This window comes from Solanum stenotomum, chromosome 3, assembly GCF_019186545.1.
Source record: "Solanum stenotomum isolate F172 chromosome 3, ASM1918654v1, whole genome shotgun sequence".
NCBI lineage: Eukaryota > Viridiplantae > Streptophyta > Magnoliopsida > Solanales > Solanaceae > Solanum > Solanum stenotomum.
The window spans coordinates 34,217,053-34,237,205 of NC_064284.1; the positions used below are offsets into that span (position 1 = coordinate 34,217,053).

Consider the following 20,153-nt stretch of genomic DNA (forward strand, 5'->3'; position numbering starts at 1 on the left):
AGATGTTCCCACTTTTAATAATATAGAATAGAACAGAATATAGAAGATAGATAGATATATAGATATAGATATATATGATTCTCTTACCACGTTTTAATTCCGCATCTCAATTGCGAAAGACATCATATGTAGCTTGTGCAACCATGTTTAATAGAAAGTTATAGTTCTTGTAAGCATCAAATATCCCATATCAAGAATGAAACTTTGCTTAACAGTAGAAAGAAGATGTGTGTCACTGTTGGAATATATGTGTCCACCAGTGATCACAGGATCAGGTCCCCGACAGAATAAAAGAGCAAAAAATAAATAGCACAACGTAAAAATAGGCACAAGAGTTTTACTTGGAAACCTCCTTGACCAAGGGAGTAAAACCACGACCTATCACACAAGATTTTCAAACTGTTTTCACTAAACTTCTCAAGCAAAAGTGAAACACAGATTACAACCAACACAATGAGATTAACACCCTAATCTCACACTAAGTAATACTCATATTACTTACTGTGCCTAAGCAATGCATCCATTGCCCACTATACTAACCCTCACTGATTAATATAGACGTTTGACTATAAGACACAAAGTTACCCTTAACGATTTTCTTACAATAACTCACACAAAGTTTTGAAACGTTTCTAACAAGAGTGAAACGAATCCTACAAGTTAAGCATAAAAGACACAAAGTTCGAAATACAACAAAGACTCTTTAGCACTCTATCAGGTCCTTTTGTTGAGTTGAGCAGTGTTTTTCCTTGAAGATGGCTTCTTCTTTGTAAGCTTAAGAATTATTGTTTGCCAAAAATTGAGTTTGTGTTTTGTGTTAAGAGATTATATCAAATGAACACAAACTCCTTGAGACGACCTCATTGGCTGAGAGTCTGCTTCCCTAAAAGGACGTCCACCTACAACATAAGAGGTGGCAGTCTTTGTGACTGTTGTCTTATCGTCCTTTTCACATTTGCAGTCTTGCAGGGACCAGGTCCTTTGCAATGTTCTTTGTGAGTTCTTAAGAAGATTTGCTAACTCTCTTTCTCTTTTGAATGAATGAATTTTCTTGTTGTTTGTCATTTTTATTATATCGATCAAAAAGAATTATTGTCTATTGGACAAATAACTTCGTCCGTTTCTATTGGTGAAGTACGCTAACGACTTTACCAACCCACTGATAGGACAATTTTACAATTGTACACCATTATAAATTATGGACGAGAGAACTATGTCAAGGACCGGTCCCTGCATTTGTGAGCCACTGAAACAGACAGTCTCGTCCGCTCTTCCTATTGGTGCAGCACACTGCACTTTTCACCTACCACCTGACATGACAATTTTATAGTTGTACCCCATTTGAATCTGGATGAGAGAACTTTGCCAGAGATCAGATCCCTGTATTTGTGAGGATAATCAAAACACCTAGAATATAACATTTCCCCTTTTTTGATGATGACATAAAAATATTCCTCACACTGAGTTTATTCATTCATTTCACTATCGTCAGTCCCAATAACATGGATCTGGTTCCTTGTTAAATCTCTAAGTTTGTTAAATCATCAAAACTTAACATCAGCTCCAAAATAACATTTTCCCCCTATTTGTTGATAACAGACTTATTCACCAGTTCCCCCTATCAACAAGAACTCTTCAGGTAACTGGATTGGTCCCCTTATTTTCATCATCCTCGAAGTTTGTCAAAACATCAAAATAGCATTTTCCCCCTTTTTGATGATGATAAACTTGTTCAAATTCTTCCCCCTATCGGCATGAGCATGTCCTCTTCAAGTAGCTAGCATTTATTCCCCCTATTGGCATGACCGTGTCTTCTTCAAGTAGCTAACATCATTGATCTCATACCTTAATAATTTTTCCCCTTTTGACATCATAAAAAAGGGCTAAAGCAGTAAACCAAGTTGACATAATGCAATTCAGGCAAATTCATGGCCACTTAGGCAACTGTCACGACCCAGGGGTACCCCCTAGATGTAACATGGCGTAATTGACCCCGAAGGGGTCTCATACAAGCCCTTAGTATATCATAACATAAGATAATAGAAAAGTATGGAAAATTTAAAACTTCTTTTGAACCATACAATCGAAAACATTTTCATAAAGCAAGCGGAAGTCTTTACTACACTTTTGTCTCAAACCATCTATTAAACTCTTGAATAAAACTCTTGGGACATAACCCATATAAAAGTCTAAAACATAAAGAAAATAATGGGTTTGTCCTAGAAGCTATGAGGACTCACCAAATTTTCAACTCTTCTTGCTCCTTAGAAACCTAGCCTCCAAAGGAACTTAATCTCTGAAACTCTACATTTGATTAGAATGTAGGCAAAGTATGCGTTAGTACAAAATGTACCAAGTATGATAGCTAGCACAACATCATAAGGGCATCTCAAAATGGTTAGTCAACATAAGACATAAACATAAGAGATAATAACATAGTCATAGCATAATCTCCAACATAAGCATCATATAGTCATAAGTCAACATAAGACATAGTTAATGAGCATAGGAGATAAATCATGTTCATGGCATAGTCTTTACTTAGACCTCCATACTAACATTCTTCAACCCTTAGTCTTTCATATTATAAGAGAACTACTTCACAAGCTACCTCAAAACATACTTGTGCAATGCATGAACGGCATCCCATAATACCATTCGAACTAAGCATATCCTTGAAGTCACCATATTAATACTTACCATCTATAAGTGTCACTCTTGACCTACTTCATATAGACAAGGAACTATCAACTTGAGTCAATCATATCATGGAAGGCAACTATAGCAACAATCCAAGCAAAGCATACATCACATAAGAGAACACTTCATAAGTAGCTTCAAGTCATACTTGTCCCATGTATGAATGGCATTCCATACTACCATTCACACTAAGTACTTCTTTAGGCTATCTTACTCAATGCTTACTATTTATCATTCGAGAATATCAAAGAATAGCACCTACTAGGCTAGACCTAACTACCATGGTAAAACACACTATCATGCAAACCAAACTATACAAGGAAGAGTACAAGTACCCCAACCTAGCTACCATGCAAACATTCAATATAATGCATGCTACCCTTAAGGGAGTATGAATCCTCAACCCTAAGCTACCCTTAGGAGAGTATGGTGTCTCAATCTTAATCTATCCTTAGGAGAGTATAAATCCTCTATCCTAAGCTACCATGAAGTGGTCTTGGCCTAACCAAGTCATGCTACCATGGAGGCATTCTAATAATGCTAGTCCAAGCTACGCTTAGGAGAGTATAGATCCTCAATCCTAGGATACCATGCCTATACTAATTCAAGCTACCATGAATAACACCCGACAAATGCTAATTAAAGCTAATCCTTAGGAGAGTATAATTCCTCAATCCCAAGCTACCATAAGAATTCATAACTCATGCTACTTAAGTCAAACTATTCATGAAAGGATCATATGTCTCAACTTCAAGCTATTCTATTCTAATAAGCATAATTCATTTTAGGTGATTAACCTTTCAATCTAGAACCATTCTATGTGAGAAGACCTTTCACATTCTACATACATGCATTCATATAGTTCTAGGTAGTTCATGTGGGTAAAAGCCTTCCACCACAACACTATCTATTTTGTATACCAATTTCATGCAAGCTATCTTATCATATTAGACTTACTCTATAAGCCCTATAGATCATCTTTGGTTTCAAGCCCTACTCTCAAGCTTTACTCTGCAACCATCATAATTGATTAGATCATAAGGCATAATAATCACAATTCACAAGCCTTATTCATAGGCAATTCTAGTCATAGTTCATCATAAAGTCCTAAATTCAATCACTCCAAAACATGATCTATCATACATTCATAAATCTAGTTCAATTCATGATTTCATATTCCTATTCTTGAACAAGTTCTATACATGATAACAATTCTAGAAGATCTATCAAGAATCATCAATTTCTCTTCACAAGGCATAAACCCACATACTTTGATTTCTAGGGTTAACCATTGAATTCACATAAATTCATCATAATATAATGAATCAACACTAAATTAACCATAAATAAGTATTATCCAACCAATTGGAATCATACCCAAATAAAACCCACACATTGGAAGAAACCCTAGCTTAGATTGGGGTTCTTCTTCACAAATTAGGGGAAACCTAGGGGACTCTATGGGTGGAAGAACCCATAGATGAATATGCTAAACATACCTTGATTCAAATCTCTACTAAGCTTGCTACTATGGAGGAATTTCGACCTAGCTTCCTCTTTCTCTTCGCCTTCTTCTTCTTCTTGGGTTTCCTAAAGAGAGAAATATTTGAGAGGAAGAACTTTGGGATCTTTTGGGGTTTTGGAATTAATGAGTTAGTTAGGGTGGTTAATGACTTAAAATAGTCTATCTAGGTGTATAAAGTCCAAGCCAAACGACCCCCACATAATATCAACTAAAAAGGAATTTACTATTTTAACCCTCATTTGGCAGCTATGGTGTCAAGCACCACGACTAAACTCACGAGCCGTGGTCCTGTCCGTGGTCCCTTAGGCAGTGGCTTGCCAATGGGTCTTGGCCTCAAAAACACTAAGGCATGACCACGAGACCTCCCACGATCTGTGGTCAAGACCACGATCGGTGGTGATGGTCGTGGTGTCTTAGGCAGTAGCTAGGCCTCAAGGCTTGACCTCCCACAAAACTAAGGGATCTTCACGAGCCCCTTCACGGACCATGGTCAAGACCACTGGTTGTGAAGGTGGTCGTGGAACTTGGGCAGTACCTTGCCAAGGTGGGGGCAGCCTTGGCCTTTGGCTTAGGCTTTGCCCCCTTGCCTTGTCACTTGTCATTGCATCCTTCAACCAAAGCTTAGATGGTTTTCCAAATTACGGGGTGTAACACGTGCCTTGATGTTCAACCACTAAATCCCCCATTCTATGCACGGGAAGTCTTATCTATGACTCTAACCCTCATCATCAAACTCTAGAACCCTAGCTTGAGGCTCTAGTTTGGTCTACTAGTTGGGGTATTACAGCAACACTGAGCATGAGTAAAAATGCATAAAGTAATGAGACAAGTCACTAGAAACAAGGCATTTTTTCATTCATAAATAAAAGACCAGCAATCAAAGCATTGTACATATTATTACGAATGAGAACCAAGAAAATGCCCACTGAGTTTTGATAGAAACCGAGGAGGTCTGAAACGGGATGGCTTAGGAGCAAAGGAGTGAAAGAATAGAATTAGTAGAGCATATCCCTTAGCCTCTCGTGACGTTCATATTCTTTGCTGCCCAGGCTTCATGTTGAACCTTCCAGGCTTTTTTTTCTACCTGGCCCCTCTGATTGTGCTGTTTCAGAAGCTAAGCCTTCAGGCAAACCATTTCAGTATCCCTGTTAGCAAGAGTAATTATCATAGCTTTCAACGCTAGCCTGAATTTCTCATGACAAAAAGATTAGTAGAATCAAACTTACTCAAGGCCTCCGAGATGAATAGATCAAAAACTGAGGAACTATTTCATTTTTTTTTCATTCTTTTTATTTCAAGGTCAGACACCCTCCTATTCAGAAAACTTTGAATTCTCAAAATATCAACATCTTCCTTTTTCAACATCATCTTTTCCACCTTATTCTTTTTGCTTGTTGGACCTAGTCCCTCTTCACACTTAAAAACATCGTCATCAGAAAATTCTTCAGTAAGAATAAAGGGTTTAGCCATTTGAAGTGTTTTCTGAGATATGAGAAAAGAGGGTTTTAAAAATTTCTAATTTTGGATGGGGATTTGAAAAGAAATATGGAGTATAAAGGAAGTGAAAGAGTGTATTAAGTGAAAGACAGTGTCGTTTTGGTATTCAAAAGATGGGACAACATTCAAATACCTGAATGACAGACATGTGACAATTACAACGGTTCTCATGCATAATTCAAACTGCAATGTTAAGAGTGCTAACCTTCGAGAATGGACTGGTCCCTCTCTGTAGTTTGAATGTGATTGCATATATCTGTCCTAACATTCATTTTCCTTCAGACATTTTGCCATGTATGTATACCTACAAAAGCTATGAGGCTGAATTTTCTAAAACATACATAACTGAAAAATAAGGATACCTGCTCCCTTTGCATAGTCATGAGAGGGTTGATTGCATAAGGTAGGATCCATTCAATTAGGTTTCAGCATTCCCAACTTCAATTTGATTATCTCAGCTAGGTCTTCTAAGAGCTTCAAGCTGCTGCTTGATCCATAAGTGTTAAGCACATCAAGCTTCATTTGCTACATTCTCTGCCTTAGTTGTTGAAAGAGCAATTGAATCTTGCCTTTTAGTTCCCCATGAGTGAGAGATAAGCCTAAAACATAAGCCATTCATGAGGTACTCTTTTTATCAACTGGATATCCAGCATGATAATCATCACTTTGTTCCTTCAAGTCAAAAGTCTCTTGATGGATAGAACAGAACCAAGTCCCTTGTCTTCTTCAAAAATCTTAGGATTCTTTTAGCAGCCTTCAAATGTGATTCTATTGGACAAGCTTGGAATCTTGCATAAATCCTAACACTTGTATCATTTACATTTGTACAAAATCCATCAGCATTCATCTTCAAATTGGTCCTCATAGAAGTATCAATTGTCTTGGCATCCATAATATGAAACTTCTTCAGTAGCTTTTCTGAGCTGGAACAAGGTCCTTATTCTTGACAAACTGGTCCTTGCTTAGAGCTTTGGTGAAGATGGCAGCCACTTGATCTTCCATTTTGCAAATCTTCATGATGACATTACCCCTTTTTAACATTGTCTTGACTTCAAGTATGTTAAGCCTCTCCTTGATGAACTTTTCTTGATAAATAAGGGTACCTTTAGAGGTTTGCTAGATCTGTAGCTCTATGAAGAATTCTCCCATCATGCTCATTTAGAAAACCCACTACCCATGAGTGCAACAAACTCTTCACACAACACCTCAAAGGTTGCTCCAAAGATGATATCATCAATATATACTTGAATAATCAACAAATTCTTTCCTTCTGATTTTAAAAGAGGATTTTGTCGATTATACCTCTTTTAAAAACCATTGTTGAAGTGAAACTTGGACAACCTACCAGTTGGTCAGGGAACTGAGTGTCATGCTTTGCTTCTTTCAAACTGAGCTTGATCAACTTTTTCATTCTCACCTTCCAAATTCACATTATCAGTTTGAATTGTATCATCTTTGTTCAGCATTGTCTACCGAACCGGGTCCCTCATTAGGTTCATTATCTGCATCAGCTTCCTTGGGATTGCTGGATTTATGAAAATGAAGTTCTTCAGCAAGCTCACTGTTTAGAACATCTCTCTGAATCTGAAGCAGCTCTTCCATCTCAGAATCTTCTTTCGATTGCAACTTCTTAATAATATCATTTTGGTCACAAAATATGTAGTATTCACCACTTCAGCCCGAAAGTTCTTTGGAAGATTAAAAGCCTGCTTATTCCACTTGAAGGATGGTCTGATCTGCTTCTTTTTAACACAAGCATCACAAACTTTTTCATCTGCAAATTGTATTTTGGGCAGACCGCGGACCAGGTCCCTTGACACAAGTTTGTTCAGCAGAGGACCCCTCACATGGCTAAGTCTCCTAAGTCATTGATCAGTATTCTCACCTTGACCACTAAAGCAAGTGAAACTGTTACTACTAGCAATGTTCAGATCAGCAACATACATGCTCTTGCATCTCTTTTCTGTCAAAATCATCACCCGAGAGAGCAAGTTTGTGACAACATATTTATCTGATAAGAACTTAGCTTCATTTCGTTCATCACAAATATATGGAACACTTGAAGGATTGTACTTCAACCATTGACATAGTACACATCCTTAATGGTGTGTTCTACAGACTTCCCAACTGTGCCTACACTAAGAATATACCTTTTTTCGCCAAATGAGACAACTCCACCTTGAAGTGCCTTGAGAGAGAAGAAGTTTTCATTTTTCCCAATCACGTGCTTTGAGCATCCGCTATTCATGTACCAACATTGACTGTTACTACTTCCTCTCACTTGCATACCATATCACTTGTTAGCCTTGGCAACCCACTTGAGATGGAGTTCCCAAAAACTATCAAGAGGTTTAATGAGAAACCTTTCAGTCCATGGTGGCAATGTATTCTTACTGAACTGATATCTAAGACCAGGTACCTTCTTTCTGTCATCTTTACAAGACATTACTTGATTTTTTTTTAGTCTTTTTCAAGGATTCACAATTTCTCTTCAGGTGGCCATTTCTTTCACAGTGGGTGCATAACAAGTTATCGGACACAGACACGTACTTGTTATGAGGATTATATGGAGGTTCTATCTTTCGACACCTCAAGCCTTTCCCACTGTTAAATTTTTGATTTGCCAAGGTGGAAAGAATCTTAGAAGAATCAGTCAATTTCAAGGAGTGACTTAACTCTTCTTTGACTTGGCTTAGGTCCTTTACTAGTTGTGAGTTTCTCTCAAGAGTAACGACTAGTTTAGACTCAGAAATTTTTAGGCTTTCCTCTATATCAAGTTCAAAACTACTGAGTTTTCTCTTTCCATCCCTAGAGATACCAGGTCCTCCTCAAGTTGATGATTCTCAGTTTCGAGAATACTCAGCCTAACGTTCATTTCAGAAAGCAGTGAAATAAGGGTATTTTTTTCATCTTCACAGAGGTTCAAATTTTCACTCAAAAGAAAATTTTCAATTGTTAACTCATCAACAGAGTCAATCAAGACAATAACAAGTTTTCTCAATCTTCTAATTGACAAGGTATCTAAATCACTTTGAAGATCGAAGAGAGTTACCTCATCCTTATCATTTTCATCATCAGATTTAGCCATCAATGAGAATATTGAGTTGAAGTCATTTTCCTCATCCTTGACAGCCATCATAGACACATCTTCATGATGTTCGGACTCCTCAGAATCTGCTGGAAGGATTTCCCCATACAGCAACAGCCTTCTTCACCACCTGATCAGCATTGGCCTTTCACCCAGCATAGTCAGGGACCTGGTCCCTGCACTTATCTTTGTCTACTCTGGCATAGTCTTGAAACTCGTGTTTGGGGCTTGGACAGTCTCTCATTAAATGTCATGGCTTTCCACACTTGTGGCAAAGATCATTTGCATTTGTTGTTCTGCTGGAGTTGCCTTTTCTCTGAAATCCTCTATGCTTTTTGACTAATTTTTGATACCTTATAGTCAAATAAGCCATCTCTTCCTCATCTTCAGAAGCATCATTTTGAGATGCCTTCAGTGCAACAGATTTGTCTTTCTTCCCTTCCTTTTTGGATGAATCCTATAGTTTGTTCAACTCATAGGTTTGCAAGTTGCCTATCAGCTCATCCATTATAAGGGTCTTCAGATCTCTTGCTTGAGTGATGGCATTCACTTTGCTTTCCCATGATTTGGGAAGAACTCGAAGGATTTTTCAACTTGCTTGCTTGAATGAATGGGTTCACCAAGACAACGAAGTTCATTTGTGTTAGACGTAAATCTGGAGTGTATCTCATGAATGTTTTCACATTCCTTCATGATAAAGTTCTCATACTGAGTTGTTAACATGTCAACCTTGGACTCTTTAACTTGAGTAGTCCCTTCATGGGTTGTCTTCAAGCAGTCCCATATTTCCTTGGCCGTTTCACAGGCTGAAATTCTGTTGTATTCGTCTGCTCGTATTCCACATACCAGCAACTTCTTGGCTTTAAATTGTTTTCTCGATCTTCTTTATATCTATTTCATCATATTCTCTTCTAGAATTAGGAACTACCCGAGTTAGATCTCCCTCATTTACGTTCTTGGTAGGACCATCAAGCACCACATCCCACAGCTCATTGTCTTCCGCCATGATATAATCGTGCATTCTAGTCTTCCACTAACCATAGAACTGGCCGTTGAAACAAGGAGGACGTGTAGTAGATTGACCTTCTTCCAGACTTGGTGGAGCCGTCATTCCTTCAGGATTCGTTCTCTGGGTGTTAACCAGAATCCATCGCTCTAATACAATTCTATGAATATATGCATCCGCCAGGCAACATTAATCACAGGACCAGGTCCCCGACAAAATAAAAATGCAGAATATAAATAGCACAACGTAAAAGCAGGCACAAGAGTTTTACGTGGAGACCTCCTTGCTCAAGGGAGTAAAACCACGACCTGTCACACATGATTTTCAAATTGTTTTCACTTATCTTCTCAAGCAAAAGTGAAACACATATTACAACCACAACAATTAGATTAACACCCTAATCTCACATTGAATAATACTCTTATTACTTACTGAGCCTAAGCAATCCATCCATTGCCCACTCTCACTACCAAAAAATGCTCATTTTTTGGTGGTTAACTTGTGGGAGTTTTTAAAAGTCCCACTAATAATTCATTTTGTGGCATTTTATTATAACCCCCACAATATAAATCTTTTTATGGTGGTTTTATTAAGGAGGTTAGAAAATCGCCACAATTTAATATTATTTATTGGGATTATCGAGCCCCAAAAATTTAGTAGATTAGTTACTTTTAGAAATTAATTTATATAATACAATATAATATAATATAATATAATATAATATAATATATAGTATTGTTTTCAAATTATATAATATATAACATTTAATGTTGAAAGTTAATTTTATTATATATATACATACACACGAGACATCCTTCTCCTTCTTTTATTTTAACTTGATTGTGATTTTTTTATCCTCTATTTCTTTTATATATTAAGATACTCTTCGAATGTTTTTTTACTTAGTATGTGCAATTTCACTTAGACATTTATCTTATATAGTAATACTTTAATTTATATTATTTAGTGATTTTTGTTGTCTCATAACACAAAAATTTAAATTTTATAACTTTTAAAGCTAAGTCAATAGTAATATTTATATATATTTATTTGTATTTGTATTTTAACTTTATTTAAGATTTTATAATACTAGTTGAGGGTGAAACATTTTAATTAATAGTTATTACTTATCATTAAAAATTAAAAATAAAAGCTTGTTTTATGCACAAAATTCTTTTATCTTTCACTTAGATCCAACTCAATCAAAATTTTAATACATCTCCCTCCAAAATTAAAAAAAAACAAAACAAAACTAAAGACTATAATTCCCCCTAAAATCATTCAAACATAATCAAATAACCACCCCCTCCCACCCATTCCTAAATCCCACGTAAACAACACACAAATACCTTTTTTTTCTTTCTCCTTAACTCATTTCTTTTTCCCCTTAACCCATTAATTCCCACGTAAAACACACACCCTCCCCTCTCCTCTCTCCTTTTGTCTTTCACTCTTCCTTACTTCATTTTTTTATATGTAGTTTTGCTAATTATTTTTTTCATTGTAGGCTTTGCAAAGTGGAATAGAGGAAAAATAATTCATTATTTGAATACAAAGGTAATTTTGTGTTACGTGAGTTTGATGATTCATACTAGAATTTAAAACTCATATTATTATTTGATCATTTTATATTTTGCAAGTTGTTAAACTTACTGAATCAATGTTTTTTTTTTACATATTTCAGATTTTGTTTGAATTCTCACTACATCGTAAAGTCGTCTATACCCAATCATTGATTGATTTATGGTAAATCATAATTTTATTTTTGTTTAGTTAAGAATCACGTAATCATTTTATTCTTGATTGGATCGACTATTACAAATTAAAGGACATTTTTTCATATTAGATTGTGATCGATATCAATATAACTTTAAAATTATGTATTTTCTTATTCAATACGATAAATTGTTGAAGTTATGATTACTTTTTGGTAAATGAAAGAAAAAACTAAGGTCAAAGAGGAAAGTCTAACTTATAAATCAAGAGAAGTGAGAAATACTTGAATCAACGTGTTAAATCGAATGAGCATCATTATATGATTTTGGAAAATATAAACTTAGTAAACTTATGTAGAAATAATCATGAAGTTGTTGTTATTCACTTTATTAGTGTGTATGAGAGAACATCAAAGTAAATTTCTTTCATCCATAATCTTATAATTATTTGTAAAATCAAAGCTTTATATGCTTTGCTTTTGAAATGAATTGAATTTTAATACTTTTTTTTATCAAGATGTACGAAGATATATGTGTATCAATATATGTTTATCTAATTATATATAATGTTTTCATTGTTTCAGCCTGATGCAGAGAGCTTATGTCACTTTGGATAAAAAGATTGGACGACAACAACATAAATCACCAAACAAATGCTACAAAATTTTTGTTATGTTTATTTGATGTGGATTTTAAAAAGATTTAACATTGTTATGTTAAAATTATTATACACAAGTTTGTATTACTTTTATTTGACATAAATTTGAATTTGTGAAACTTATTAATATAAACTTGCTTAGTGAAATTTAATTTGATTTAAATGTGTTATTTAGTAAAATTACTTATTATTCTGAAGAATTGATGTAAATCAAATTTAAAATTACTTATTATTTTGAAGGCTTGATGTAAATAAAGTTTCACATTTATTGTTAAAATAATAATTTTGTAAGACTCCACAAATCAAATTATAAATGTAAATTTTAATTTAAAGCCATGACAGTTTTAAATCCACACAAATTTGAGTTTAAAAATATTGAAATCATATTGTGAAGGTTCTAAACCGTCAAAAATTGATACTGGAAAACCTCCACAAATTTAAAAGTCATTTTGCGGGGGACGTCGTGGAGGTTTACTAAAACTGCTGGAAATATGCTCATGGCAAGGGTAATTGTGGCATTTTTAAAAACCGTCACAATTTAATTTGTGGGATCCCTAAACCGCTATAAATTGACAAAATAACCCCCATAAATTGAGCATTTTTTTTGTAGTGTATACTAACCCTCATTGATTAATATAGACTTTTGACTATAAGACACAAAGTTACCCTTAATGATGTTCTTACAATAACTCACACAAAGTTTTGAAACGTTTCTAACAAGAGTGAAACGAATCCTACAAGTTAAGCACAAAAGACACAAAGCTCGAAATACAACAAAGACTCTTTAGCACTCTATCATGTCCATTTGTTGAGTTGAGCAGTGTTCTTCCTTGAAGATGGCCTTCTCTTTGTAAGCTTAAGAATTCTTGACCTCATTGGCTGAGAGTCTGCTTCCATAAAAGGACGTGCATCTATCACATCAGAAGTGGCAGCTTTCCGACAGTTGTCTTGCCTTCCTTTTCACATTCGCAGTCTTGTAGGGACCAGGTCCCTTTCAATGTTCTTTGTGAGTTCTTGAGAAGATTTGCTAACTCTCTTTCTCTTTTGAATGAATGAATCTTCTGGTTGTTTGTCATTTTGATTATATCAATAAAAAAGAATTATTATCCATTGGACAAACAACCTCGTCTGTTTCTATTGGTGAAGTACGCTAACGACTTCACCAACCCACTAACAGGACATCTTTACAGTTGTACACCATTATAAATCTGTACGAGAAAACTTGCCAAGGACCGGGTCCCTGCATATGTGAGCCACTGAAACAGACAGTCTCATCCGCTCTTCCTATTGGTGTAGTACACTGCACTTTCACCTACCACCTGACATGATAGCTTTACAGTTGCACCCCATTTAAATCTGGATAAGAGCACTCTGCCAGGGACCAGGTCCCTGCATTTGTGAGGATCATCAAAACACCTAGAATATAACATTTCCCCCTTTTTTGATGATGACACACAAATATTCCTCACACTGAGTTTATTCATTTGTTTCATTGTCGTCAGTCCTAATAATAAGGATCTGGTTCCTTCTTAGATCTCTAATTTTGTTAAATCATCAAAACTTAACATCAGCTCCAAAATAACAGTCACTATAGAAAATCTTTTTAAATATTTATATGTTGGATACATTGTATTTGCACTATCCTTCAGTGTTTGCACATATTTAGTTGTGCCACAACATCACCATGGATAACTAAGGTTTGTAAATTTGTTGCTAAATTGAATATAAGGTAAGTTTTCTATTGAAGCATATAGATTTCCTTACAAATATTTATGTAGGTTGGGGATATTATTGAAAGCATAAGAATAAATCCTCCATGGGAATATATGTGTTTGTTGGGACATAAAAAGAGCATGTCTAAGGTATGGAGCAAGATTATGTTACATCAATATGAATGTTGGATGTCTAAGGCCCTGCATTTCTTTTCTGTTTCTTCTGTCTCTGGAGTTCTCCCAGAAAAACATCTTAAATAGGAAAAGATTTTAGTGTCATCACTTCCCTTTCTTCTTTCAAACATGTTCTCGAGCCAAGGGTCTATCAGTAACAACCTCTTTAATTAAGTTGTATGTTGCTTCTTTGAATTGACAACATAACAAAGAAAAGGGAAAAAAGTCTGAAAAATACTTCAACTTTGGCCGAAATTGTTGTTATGATACCAAACTTTAAGTAGAATCTTTTACCCTCTACACTATTTAAATGTGTATTTTAAAGGCATAAAGAAAATACACTATTAAATAGTGCAGGGTAAAAGGTCCTCCATAAAGTTTGGTATCATAACAACAATTTCGGCCAAAGTTGGAGTACTTTTCGGACCTTTTTTCTCAAGAAAAATCCATCTCTTATTAATTCTTCTAGTTTTAACTGATTCATAAAAGTTGTTGTTGTCTTACTTACTACATTTTTTGCAATTTACTGTACTTCTAGATAAGTTCTAAAGTGAAAAGGTTTGGAGATCACTTGTATTGTTAATCTGCTTTTCTAAACATGTCTGCTTTACTCTTTGGATAACCTGCCAGTTTTTTTAAACAATTTCTCCTTACTTGTTTATTAGCTCGTTTCAGTTCATTGATCCATTATCACTTTGCGGTATCACTTGGAAGAGCATGAATTCTTGGAAAAATGAAATCTCTTTTTCACAATGAGGTAACTTTGCCTTTTCCCTGTAAGAAGACTAAATCAAGCTCGGAAGCAAAAGAATTGAAGGAAGATTTTCAAACACATTTGTTTTTTCATTAAGTAGCATTGTTCGTTGATCTTCAACGTTTTAACATGCCATTTGTTAGTCCATTAAAATCATAACATTTCATTACTTGTCTAGGGAATCATTCATGTGTGTGTGTATATATATATATATATATAAAAAAAAAATAAAGAGATCGTGTGTGCACTAGTCTGTAATTGCAATACGTCAATTGACGACCAAGAGTTATAAAATTTCTTTTTAACTACTTTCAGTAATGAGGTTGTGATTTTCAAGTCGTACAGCCGCCTACTTTGGCTTCTTTGAGATGAAGAATGACTAGATGAAAATGGAACATACCCGCTAATGGAACCCAAAGGTACATGAGAAAAAAGTTATTTGTTGTAACACACAAAAGAATTAATCACACCATTGGAAAAATATCCACCACCACTAACTTAATGATCAAGCAATTGTTTAAATAGAAAATTGAAAATCGTCTTAGTACAATACCATTACCTTAAAATCGTAGGCTAAAACCACCGATTAATAAAATGTCTGTGTATTTAAATCTTATCCATATTTAAATGTATTTCTAGACTGTGCTAAAAACACCAAATGAATATTAACAAAATGTAACAAATAAAATGAATATTAATAAATGTAAGAATAAATTACATGTAAAAGTGCAATTTAACAAAAAATGATGATTTAATCACAACATATTCAACTAATTGTGATAAAAATCCTAATATTTTGAGAAATAAGGATAATCATCAACAAATTGCATTTAAATTGCAAAACATGTATTTTGAACTATTTAACAAATAAAATACTTACAAGTATTAACTTTAAAAATATCAGACCAAAATTTGGTGTCAACAACTTGCCCCTTTGTTTGATTAGGATCGATGAAAGAGATCTTGGTCAAACAAAGTTGACGAACACAAATTTGGTTTGATAAACTTTGAACAAAACAATATAAGACACTAGTAGAGATTTCGAACAATACTCCACATCCGCCAACGGGGCTGAAAATAATAAACAAAAGGCAAGGACTGATTGTAAATTGAAAACATTCACATATCGATGGGGCTAAAAATAATAAACAAAAGGCAAGGACTGATTGTAAATTGAAAACATTCACATACCTTCGATGTTACTTCCAAAATTGCACAACGAAAGTAGTGTACCTCTTTGAGAGGAAGACGATGTGAATAACATGTCACTTTGAACGAGGTGACAACTTAACTTGTCTTTGGAAAGGCAGGCGATGACCCAACTTGAACTTAATGTGCCACTTAGAGGGAGGTGACAACCCAACGTGTCTATTGAAAGGCAGACGACCCAATTTTGAACTTAACGTGCCACTTAGAGGGAACTTACAACCCAATATGTCTCTTTAATGGCGGACGACCCAACTTGAACTTAACATGCCACTTAGAGGGAGGTAACAATCCAATATGTCTCTTTAAAGGCAGACGACCCAATTTGAACTTAACATGCCACTTAGAAGAAGGTGACAACCCAATGTGTCTCTTTAAAAGCGGACGACTCAACTTGAATTTAATATGTCACTTTGAGGGAGACAACAACTCAATGTGTCTATTTAAAGGCGGACGATCCAATCTTGAACTTAACATGTCAGTTTGAACGAGGTGACAGCCCAACGTGCCTCTTTAAAGGTGGATGAACCAACTTGAACTTAACATGTCACTTTGAGGGAGGTGACAACCCAACATGTCTCTTTAAAGGCAGACGACCCAATATTAAACTTAATATGTCACTTTGAACGAGGTGATAACCCAACATGTCTCTTTGAAGGCAGACGAATCAACTTGAACTTGACATGTCACTTAGAGGGAGGCAAAAACTCAACGTGTCTCCTTAAAGGCGGATGACCCAATTTGAAGGTAATATGTCACTTTGAACGAGGTGACAATCCAACGTGTCTCTTGAAAGGCAGACGACCCAATTTTGAATCTAATATGTCACTTGAAGGAATGTGACAACCCAACATGTCTCTTTGAAAGACGGACGACCCAATTTGAATTTAACATGTCATTTGAAGAGAGATGACAACCCAATATTAAACTTAATATGTCACTTGAAGGGATGTGACAACCCAATTTGAACTTAAGATGTCATTTGAAGGGATGTGACAACCCAACGTGTCTCTTTGAAAGGTGGATGACCCAACTTGAATATAACACAATCTAAAAACACAGTTGTTAGTAACAAATGTAACATAAATGCAACATAAATTATGCAAACATGGCCTGGTATGAACAATGAACAAGGTGATGAACCAATGCAACATTTTGAAATAATAACATCCCGAAAAGAAAAGAAAAGAAATTTGAATGAAATAACAAATTAAACAGTGTCATTTTGAACGGTATGACAATTTAACTTACAAAAGAGAATCATTTTGAATGGAATGATAAACCATTTTTTAAAAAAGAAAAATATCTAAAATAACAAATCAACTTTAAAATGTGTCATTTTGAAGGGTATGCCTACCCAATTTAAAAGGATAATTTTATTTGAGATAACCAATTAAATTTTAAAAGATATCATTTTGAAAGGTATGACACCTAAATTTAAAATGATGTCATTCTGAAAGGTATGACGACCTAAATTTAAAATGATGTCATTTTGAAAGGTATGACGACATAAATTTAAAATTATGTCGTTTTGAAAGGTATGACTTCCCAAAAAAATACAATTTTAACAATGAAACGGTCCACAAAGCTACCTTGGACAAGTATCAACAATGAAACGGTCCTCAAAGTTGATTTGGACAAATATGGATAAGGGTCTGAAAAATACCCCAACTTTGATCGAATTTGTTGTTGCGATACTAAACTTTCATGAGGACCTATTACCTCCCTAGACTATTTAATACCATATTTTAAACATATATATTTGCCCACATGGACATAAAAATAATGCAAAATTATAAATAGTAATGTGTCCACGTGGGCACATGTATACCTTTAAAATACACTATTAAATAGTTCAGGGGGTAAAAAATACGGTATTAAATAGTCTAGGGAGGTAATAGGTCCTTATGAAAGTGTAGTATCGCAATAGCAAATCCGACCAAAGTTGGGATATTTTTCAAACCCTTATCCTGACAAATATAGAAAAGTGAGTGTCAACCCATTTTTATTTTATGAACAATGAAACATATTTTAACTTGGTTAGCGCCAACAATAGTATTGTACAAAAATTTCTCACAATTCTTTCTCTTTCAATTGAGAGTGACTTCAAGGTAATTTCTATGGATTCAAGTGGTACCTCAAATATACTTAAGTAACGACAAGATTTGTTCATCTTGCTACAAACAAAGGTTTTGAACTAGACCTAACATCATGCTTCAAGTTTCCTCACCATAAAGAAAGTCTCAATTTGCACACATTTAAAGTATTTTGGTTTGAGGACATTTAGCAAAATCCACTCACACTTAGAAAAATATTCAACGCATGCAATTGTGATGCATAAGTTTGACCTTCATGTAATTCTCTACTAATGTGAGAACATTTAAACTGAAAATCATGTAAGGCTTGTTATTAACTTGTAATATACGCTTAGGAATGGGTAGGATATTCATTTGGGAAAAAAGTAACTTAATCACTTCTTGAGCATAGCACTGAAGCTGTGCTTTCAACATTTGATGCACTTTTAGTGTTTGACCCTCTTTGTTGTCCCTTGATTTTTTCCCTTTTTGACTTATTTTGAAGTTTTACTTGTCTGAGCTTTTCTCCTTCTCATAATCTTTTGAAGTTTCTCCTGTTTGTTTGGAGTGTTCTTCTTCTTTTGTTGAAAGTTTGCTTGCTTGAATTTGTGGGGAATTTTGAACTTTTTCTTCTTTCTTTGAAGTCATTTTTGTATTTTTGACTGTCAGGGACTTTGTAACCTTTGTTTTTGACAAATTTAACTTTGAATCTTCTTTTGTAACTTGAACTTCTTCTGCGCGTTCAAGAAAGTCAGGCCAAAAAAGGGATAGTGCGTATAAGTAGTGAGAAAGGGTATAAGCTAAAATGTGGTTGTCCAACGAAAAGGTTTAAAGCTCAAAGTGGGGACATACTAAGGATTAATTTCATTTTGTAGGCTATGAAAGACCAGTGGCTTATACACATAACAACCAAATTTGGTGTATTAATAGAAATAATAAGTTTTGTGCTTTTATCTTTGTTCTTGCTTTATCTTTCCGCATTTCTTTTGTTGTTGTTGGGTTGAGGCTGTCTTGCCTTGGTTGGAATAGACAAGTGTCATCACGTCCATTTTTGGATCGTGACAATATATAAGTAGAGTTGTCAAAGGGGGGGAGGGGGGTTAGACTGAATCTTGGCGGGTCATTTAGGCTGAGTGAATAAATGGACGGGTTATTGACTTGCCCAAAAGCTACTTGGGCTGAAACGAGCTAAAATGTCTGTCATAATTCAACCCGCCAATTCTTATTAACGTTTAATTGTTTTATTTGTTCTTTTATAATATATAAGAAAAATTACACGGGAAAATTACACTAGGTAACAATCCATAACATTTCTTTACCACTTTTATGGTCCAACTTTACAAAATTACCCAATTCGGATAAAAGAGCCATATTTAATGTAATTAATATAGTAGCCACGGTTTATCACTATTTAGCCACGATTTAACCGTGGCTAAATAACGCTATTAAAAACAAAAACTTTTTTGTTGCACTTTTTATTTTGTAATCATTTCACTTTTTTGTGGAAAAATTGATATGTATATCGTTTTATTATTTTTTGTTTATTTTATTTATTAAGGCGAGAATGGATGATAATCACATAAATATTGATACATTATTAATCGTTTATATAATTCGATACACGATTATATCCACTTTTATTATCACTTCCGATACTGGCAGGGGCAATTACCATGTATACAATATCGATATTACATATACACTACATAATTATTTGTACATTATATATACATGTTTATATACCATTTATATGATATTAATACATATTTATATACAATTTATACAATATAGATACATAGCATATACACTACATAACTATTTATACAATAACGATACATTACATATGAACTACATAACTATTTATACAATATCATACATTATATATATATATATATATAATGCACAATTATTTATACATCATATATACATATTCATACACCATTATACAATATCCATACATACAACATTGATATATTACACATACACTACTTAACTGTTATATTAAAAGAATAAAAAGAGTTAGTTATTTAGCCACGATGCAGC

The 20,153-nt window shown here is 34.5% G+C and overlaps 1 long non-coding RNA gene across 1 annotated transcript; it reads left to right on the forward strand.

Moving 5' to 3' along the window:
- Positions 1-11,234: 11,234 nt before the first annotated feature.
- Positions 11,235-12,268, forward strand: LOC125860954 (uncharacterized). Its single transcript, XR_007445902.1, has 3 exons — positions 11,235-11,373; positions 11,501-11,562; positions 12,126-12,268. It is a non-coding gene; the product is annotated as an uncharacterized LOC125860954 (long non-coding RNA).
- Positions 12,269-20,153: the final 7,885 nt, after the last annotated feature.